Here is a 9,168-nt window from a genome sequence, read left to right on the forward strand (position 1 = left end):
CTGTTGTTACTAACAAACTATTGCAGGCTTAGGCTACTACACTCTATTGTTGCTGCTGCTTTGCTATTGCTATCAACAATTCATAATATATAAGGAGCACATCCATTGAAGATTAGTTTCCAAGTATAGAAAAGGTTTTTTAAATATTGAATATAGAGAGATCCTTCCCTTTCATCAAACAAAATCCTTGATCCAAGTGAACCTTTAATATCTAATAACTAGAAAAGGAATATAAAAAAAAAAATAGAACATACAAATCTGAAAAATAAAGAACAAATTTATACATCATGGAACAGTATAGCTGAAAACGTATAGAACAAATATCATAAGCTATAATTACAATAAATTTAGAATAGTTTTTTTTGGGAGAACACAATAAATTGAGTTCACCATCTCTAATCGTATGAGAAATTACAATCAAGATGAGATGGGATAATTACAAAAAACATTGTTCTCAATGAAAGCAGCAGCAAACCATCGCTAGGAAAGAGAGCCATTCGAAGGGTATTAAGAGGGGCAACAAAATATAACTACTTCACTTAACAATGAACCAATTAAGAGTGACCCTCTAAATAGAATCTATTTAGTGCAAATAAATATTCCCTTAATCTCGAACTCCTGCATGGGAAAAACAAACAAATGATAAGTCAACTGAACCCATAAGGGGTATGTGGCTATAGTTGATTCCATTTCTAAAAGTCGATGTCCTTTATGCTTCATAATGTTTTGCAACTACATTCAAATAAATAAAACTCTTACATTTTGTTCTTTTAATATTTTTTGCAGTTGGAATCTCGAAGTTTAATACATCATCCATCAGCATAAGCTTAAGTGACCACACATAAACACAAAATTACAAATATGATGTAAAATTGCAATTATCAATGCCACGATACAAATTTATTCCCTCTAATAACTAAAATGACAAAAGAAATTAATAAATGAAATAAATAATTAAGATCGTGACAAGATATAAAATTGGACTAAATAAAACATCAATCCAATTGTACCCCAACAAATAATAAAAAGAAAAAGAAAAGAAAAAAGCGAAAGAGTAGATAGGGTCTTACGATGAATTGGGGCTAAAATGTGTTCTCAGTTTCTTAGCTGGTAGAGTAGAATATTCACCCACATTCACCTTCGGTTCTTCAAACGGTCTCTTGGTAGGCATCCTCTTGGTTGCCAATATTTCCTGCAACTTCAAATTCAAATTAGATCAAGAGCCACGAAAAGTAATCCACTTTAAACAATAAAGTTAAATGTAAAAGGGTAAAGCATGATGATTCCTCCTCCACTATGCACATCAATTGTTTTAGCTGCTCGTGTTTGTTTTCTTGATTATTTTTATAAGGTGATATGGCTACTCAACTTGATCCATAATAAGGGTCTACAAACTGCGCAGCAAATCTCATGATCATATATGTCTACTTTAAACAATTTCAAAGAATTTTCAACTTTTTTTCACAATATTCAAATAATTTAACAAAATTTTAAAATTTAACATAATACAAAATGAATGTAGAGAAGACATACAACCACATTGGCTAGGATTTCTTATTTTATGTTCCAAACATACAAAGTAGACCCGTTTCTGTGTAGTCATGGTTTTTCAAAGACATGGTTGCTTTTGCTCACACTCTGGAATTTGCGAGGAGGTCTCTCAAGCAGGCCATGTTGAAAATGGTATAGAAAAAAGTGTGCTTTGTAAAGGTTGCCTACCAAGACGCTACCTAAAGAACTGAAGGTGAATATGGATGAATATACTACTTCACCTTCAATTCTTTACGTAGCAACTTGGTAGGCAACCTCTTGGTACGCATCCTCTTGGCCAGCAATGTTTTCTGCATGTCAAATTCAAATGGATCAAAGTCACAAAAAATCAATCCGATTTAGACAACAAATTTAAATATAAAAGAGCAAGACATGATGAATCCTCCTCCACTATGTACCTCAAGCTGTTTTAGTCTTTTGTGCTTGTTTTCTTGGTTAGATTTATAAAAGGTGATCAAGTCACTCCAGTTGATGACTATTCCCAGATGAATCTTTTTAATTTTATGCATGATTGTTTGGAAATGTGTGCTATATTTATACTCAAAGATTTAGATCATCAATGGAACCAACCAAGAGGTAAGAGGCTAACCCTACATACAAAATAATAAAGTACAAAAATAACTTGAAATAATTACTGATTTGTAAATAAAAGTCTAAGGATATAAATAACTTCATGGAAAATCTCATGATCATAAGGGTATACTTTAAACAATTTCACAAAATTAAGGAAATCCTATCATTGGACTAGGATTTTCTTCCTGGAAAATTGCAAAATTTTTCATTTGAAATTAATATTTTTGTTCAAAGAAAAAAGGAAAATACTACAGAACAAATTCAGTTATGTTTGATCCATAATATGCGTCTACAAACTCCACAACTGTTCACATGGTCATATACGTATACTTTAAACAATTCCACAAAATTTTCAACTTTTTTTCAATAATACAAAATGAACATAGAGAAGGCCTACAACCACATTTTCTAGGTTTTTATTTTATATTCGAATTGATCATTTACAACAACTTACAGAAATGTACTATCTAGAAAAAGTACACATATAAAAGTAGTCTAAAATTACTTATTATAAGTACTTTGTCAAATAAGTAAAAAATTAATTTTTGAAAAAATACTTAATTTCCTTTTTAAAAAAAGTAGTTTAGAAAGGCACTTTTTGAAATAAATACTTATTTAAGTATAAACCAAACGCTACTTATTGATACAGGTACTTATAAAAAGTACCTTCCTGAAAAAATAATTATTTTTTAAAAAGTTTCAAACAGGGCTAAATGTGACAAGTATGATAAGAGCGGATCCATCGGATCTTTTTCTGTGTCTTCTTCTTGGTTTTCTATCTTCATCAATGAAACGCTAAATGGTTTTTCCCCTGCTTTTTTTGGGTTTCATTCAAGGGATTAATGGTGCAAGGCTAGTATTATGGACAGATTTGAAAGAAGACTTGTTGGATGGAAGAAGCAGGCTCTCAACTAGGCATTGCAGGGCAGCTCCTTTGGGGCTTGGGAAGTAGCGAAGAGACAGTCTGGGCAACTCTGAGTCTCGGATGCAAAGGACATTCCATCTGGGTATTTTTAGGCGTTGGTTTCATCCTCTATCAAAAGGTTGGGTTGGGAGCTCGGGGATTGAAAACATTCCATAACTTATAGGCTTTGCGGGCAAGTGGATGTGGGGTTTGCATCAGAGAAGGGTTTTTTGGAAATATATATGTGATTGTGGTGATGGTTGGGAGATGTTCACAAATGAAGTCAGGGTGGGAAGGAGGAGTTTTCAAAATAACCATGCCTCAACACTGCCTGCCTTGACAGATTTCAAAACACGATTATTAATTCACGTTGCCAATTGATGTACTCAACAGTAGCCGTTCTCTAAATTCATCTTCCAGATCGCTAAGTTTTATCTACATCCCTTGTTTATGTTCCGTAATTAGTAGTAGAATTAAGGTAGATTGGGGTTTCATGGCAGTGAAATAAATTCATTTAACATTTTTTCGTTCTATATTCTTCCTTTGCAGAGCTCTTCAACAATTCTGGACAAAATCCCTCTCCAGTTGAAAATCCAACGACTCTTTAAGCTGCTACATTTTCGACGAACCCGATCAAACCCAAACCACCAAAACCTTGAAATTGAATCTCTCGTCATTTACACCACCAATTGAATATACCACACACCATACTTACATAATCAAAGCATGTAACAAGAAAAGAACCAAACTCCACACAAAGATAATCTTCCATACCTACGCTTCCCTGCTAATTTTGGTTCGGCCTGTTTCCCACACTAACGGTTGCGATGCTGCTTCTAACTCGGAAGAAACTGAGAGGAGAAATCAGTTTCAGAGCCAAAGCTGACGTGCAGAGGATAATGATAGGGAGAAATTTCTGCACGAAAATAACAAAGCAAAAGTTAATCAATGATCGAATGTACCGCACACCATACCTAAAATGAAACTAGAGAAGAATCAAAATCCACACGAAGATAATCTTCCATACCGAGGGTTCCCCGCTAATCTTGGTTCAGCCTCTTTCCCTCACGAACAATCGAGCAATGCCGCTTCTAACTCCGAAGAAACTGAGAGGGGAACGCAGTTTCAGGGCTAGGGCTGATGAGCAGAGGAGAAATGAGAGTGGATCAAGAGTGGAGATGAGTTGCGCGAGTTCAAAATTATAGTGGCCTTCAAACAATTTATACGAATAGGATTTCGCCAGCTGTCCCAGGTGAATTATGATTTTGCCAGCTGGTCCAAGTAGTGAATTTAAACTGGGCTGTATCCCGCCCAAAATATCAATATATTAATTTATTTTATTAAAATTTATTTAATTATAGATTTAATTTTAATTAATATTATTCAAATATATATATATATATATATATCGTATTACATATATTATATACATTCAAATAATAATAAGTGATTATTTTACTCAAATTTTACCTTTCAAATCTTCATCCAATATTATTATATTTTATATCTGTATTTTATTTTTCTCAATTAAAACATTCTTTAAATTTTATTTAGAAATTTCGAAGCCCTCATACACAAGTGTATTTTTTTTTATAAAAAAAAAATTAATGAATTTGATGAGCATTGATATTACAGATAAAAGATCATAATTACTGTTTGATTATCTAAAAATGAATAATGAATATAAGTACACATTGGAATATTCAATTTATTATAAGCATTATAATTATAAGATGCTTTTTATTATGTTTCAACTTATAATTAAAATATAAATATATAAAAAAATAATATATTATTACAATATATTAATAATATTATTAGTTTTCTAATGTTTATTTACAATTATCAATACAATTCATCAATAATCATTATATTTTCTTTCTACTAATACATAATTAAAATTTAAGAAAAAATAGGTGCCAAGTAATTTTTTTAATCAAAATTACCATATGTGTTAAATTGAATATATTTTCTCATAATCAATCATTGTTTAAAGAGTGTAGCCACCCAACGACCGCGCTGTCTCTTTTGAAGGAGTCATTAAATTGACTATTCTTATAAACACCCAATAGCTACATTAATGTTTTGGGTGACAAGGCACCAAATTGGAAGAAGCAAAGAAAATCTACTAAAATATGATCTAATTCATTTAATAGTGATTAATTTTTTTTCAAATAATATCTAACTCGACTAATTTTTCTCAAATAATATCTAACATTTGGGTCAATTATGAATTGATTCATGTGGTCATGTTCAATTTGAACAATAGATTTTTATCTATGTGATAAAATTTAACAGATTTAATTTAAATTAACTATTTCTCATAATCAAATGGTCATAATTTGAATTGATAGCTTTAAAAAAATATGATCACATTAACTTAGTCATAGCTATTACACTTTCTTTTGCATCTTAACATCAATATTTAAATTTTAAATTTCAATCCAAAAAATCATCACCCCATTACGATTTGTTATCTCCAGATCATCATGATTAGTGTTTGGTTTAAAAATTAGAAGGAAAATAGAAAACAATTTATAATCTCCAAGCAATTACCCAGTTGGCCCACGTCTTACGAACTAGAAAATATTTTAAAAATTGGAGACACGGGGTATCGATTCCTATACCTCTCGCTTGCGCTCTACATGGTTGCTTTTGCTTATGTTGTGGAGTTTGTGAGGGTTTCAACCTTTCAAGTAGGGGTGTTCAACAATCCTACTAACCCACACAATCTAATTAAACCAAACCAAATTGACCTAAAAAATTAGTTTTCAAATGGTTTATAGATTGGTTAGCAGTTTTCCATTTTTTATGCCTCAATTATAGGGTGATCTTTAGGTTTAATGTCTAAAACGCCCGACCCACATCTAATACATGTATGTAAAAAAATAATTACAAAATAAGAACCTACAATTACTCGTTATCTATGAAAACCATCAAACTGACATTTTTTTAGTGTTTTAATTTTATTTTTACCGTAGCAATGTTTATGGATATGATGTTTTGGTCCTTTTGAAAGACAATGGACGAATTTTACATTTTATAATTTAATGTGGTTGATAGTATGTGCATTCGACAATATAGAAAAAAAAAAATTTGATTTAGGTTTTTCATATTCAAAAGTGAGTTTAGGGTACAGTGATATATGATATAAGATGGAACCCTAACACTCAATTTTGTACAATGGACAACAGTGGCTTAACTTAAGGTGTTATACTTAAGCACGAGTTAAGCAATTTGAATTATTTACCAAGCAAAAATGCTTTGTCCATTTTGAAAGTAGATTTTATTCAATTTTTGTATTGGCTTGGTTATCTTATAATTCTTAGTATGACAATAGTGTATAGTGATTACATATACTAAGATTTGGAGTTTTAAGCATGCACCACTTCCCGAGCCTATAGTCATCACTACCCCTTAAACCTAGGAACTAAGGATGATTGAAAATATTTATGTAAAGGTAATTTAGATCCATTTAACTTTAGGTCCTACGGGGTTTGCTTTCATGATAAGTCATATCATTTTCTTATCCAAGCCACGGGCATCTCCAGATAAACAATTATGTTTAGTGTGCCCCTTTTTTGTGGTGTAAGCAAGTTATGTTTGTACGTGACAGAGTATGCTTTCTGATTTTATGTTTGCATGAAGAAGCATGATTGGGGGATTTGAAGTATGAATCATTTTTTAAAGATTTATTTCTTTTAATTCCTAAGGGTTTATCATCCTTTATTTCTTTCTTTAGGCAAATAATTTCTAATATCTTCTTAACCTTTTTCTTTTCTAAGGTGGCATGATATTTTCTTAGATCTTTTAATTGATTTGCCACTTTCTTGTTTTTATTCTTCTAAATTATTTTCTGTTTAGACATTTGAACTAGAAGCTTATGCAGTTTAGATAAAGTACATTCTAGTTCTTCACACAAAGGCATACTTTTATCATATAATTCAGCACATGATTCATTATAGGAATTATTATAATCATTAACAAATGAATCATTGCATGCAGCAACATCAATAGAAACAATGGATGATTCATCATAAGTTATATCACAATAAACATCGCATAAATCATTTACAGTATTATCATAAGAATTAATACATGCATTATCCTCAAAGCAGTCATTAGAGGCTACTGGTGATTCAACATATGATATATCACAGACTTCAGCATAAAAATCATCACATGCTTCATTACACGAATCAGTAAATGAGGTAGGGTAAGATTCATATACCTCATCATCTACTAATGTAATCGGCTCATGATTAGCCACTACATGATCATTCAGGCTTGGAGCGTCTGGAGTGGCAATCTCCTTTACCTAGGTCTCGCTATACTTCTTTTCAAGCTCAACCCATATATCATGTGCACCACTACATGTCATAATCGCATGAAGAATATTAGTATCTAAAGCACAATATAATAAATCATGGCATGTGAATTTGCATGCATTAAATTAATATCATTTTCTACTGGCATACAAATTCCTTTGACAGTCACCTATTAGACCCTCCAATTCATAGATTTTACAAATATGCTCATTCTAATTTTCCAGTGGTTGTTGTTTATACCACAAAACATAGGAGGGCAAGTAGGTGACTGTCCCTCACCAAATGGGGATATACCAATTTAAGTCATTGCGATCTTTTACAAAAGTTGTTAAGCCTAGTGCAACGAGGCTCTGATACCAATTGATAGCTTTGGTGTATTTCCAAGAGGGGGGTGAATTGGAATTTTAAAATTTATTCTTAGGTTAAACCAGATGTTAGCATAATATCACAACCTAGGGTCTTTCTATACAATCCCAAGTGCGCAAATAAATATAATATGCGAAAATTCAAATCATGCGCATCATTCACACTATAACATACACGTGTGGTAAATATAAAGTGCAGAAATATAAACAGACACACGATATGTTATCGGGGTTTGACCAACTATGCCTACATCCTCGCCTCTAGTTCGCAAGCCTGAGGATTCCACTAATGGCTCACTTAATGGGTGGAGCAGCACCTAATACAACCAGGGCAATTAGCACAGGGCTGACCTCAACCTTTACAAACTCTCCTTGCGGAGAAGGCCCTAAGTTAAATTCACAGGACTGACCCCAACCTGATCCTTCTAAGATAGATCAAACCCCCTCAGGTCATGCTTGGAAATACAACAGTATTTTTCATAATAAGACTGGTACATTGATTATACTTTCATGTAAAGTAGATATGTATCCGATATGCACAATCGCATACACATCAACAATGTAGGTAAATGTAAGCTTAGTGATGTGTATTTTTGTGCAAGCAACACTCAACAAGATATGATTGCTAATATGCTCAAGAGTGTTCTAAACAAGCAATACCTTGGAATTTAAGTAAAGCACAAATTAATAGCAAATCAATATTCCAAAGATTTCAATCAGATATCCAAACTAGTTCAAGAAGATTTTTTTCAATGAAATAGGCACACTACTAATTTGAAAATATATTGCTTGTTTGAAAATATCTTTGCACAACCACAAACAAAGCTATTGGACACTTGCAATAATAATGCAAATATTCTAAGCTTACTAGGTTATCCCAACACAAGATTTATAGTATGAAAATTTGTGGGATAAATCTAAGCTAAAATCCCCACAAATAATATCTCAATCACACAAGCAAGTGAGATTTTTTAGCAATACCTAGTATACACTAACACAACCAATATACTCTGACAATACTAAAATGTATCAAGGGAATAAAAATTTGAGAGTATTTGAACAAAAAGAGTATTTGAGATAGAGAGGATTTTTGCTAATTAGTTTTGGCTAATCTCTCCTTAATTTTGCAAATAAGCCTTTATATATAGAGAATGACAAAATTATAACCGTTGGGGACTTTATGGGTATTATTAAATTTATTTTAAAACCAATTAGTAAAATTAACCCAGTTTACTTTATTTTAACCCCTATAAAAATTAATTTAACTCAAGAAGTTCAGGTGCCCCGTATGAGGTTCGAGTGCCCGAATAGACTCAGTTAAAAAAAGTATTTTTAAATAGTTCAGTCGCCCAGGTCTAGGTTCGGTTGCCTGATAAAAAGTTAGAAACATTTGTTGCACGGTTCGGGTGCCCGAAACAAGGTTTGGTCGCCCGAGCCCTTTTTGAAC

General features: G+C 32.1%; 1 long non-coding RNA gene across 1 annotated transcript; it reads right to left on the reverse strand.

Moving 5' to 3' along the window:
- Positions 1–246: 246 nt before the first annotated feature.
- LOC131146528 (uncharacterized) lies at positions 247–4,223 on the reverse strand. The gene is made up of 5 exons (XR_009134393.1): positions 4,056–4,223; positions 3,803–3,944; positions 1,773–1,841; positions 1,071–1,192; positions 247–618 (listed from the first exon to the last, which is right to left on the reverse strand). It is a non-coding gene; the product is annotated as an uncharacterized LOC131146528 (long non-coding RNA).
- Positions 4,224–9,168: the final 4,945 nt, after the last annotated feature.

This window comes from Malania oleifera, chromosome 13 (genome assembly GCF_029873635.1).
Source record: "Malania oleifera isolate guangnan ecotype guangnan chromosome 13, ASM2987363v1, whole genome shotgun sequence".
NCBI lineage: Eukaryota > Viridiplantae > Streptophyta > Magnoliopsida > Santalales > Ximeniaceae > Malania > Malania oleifera.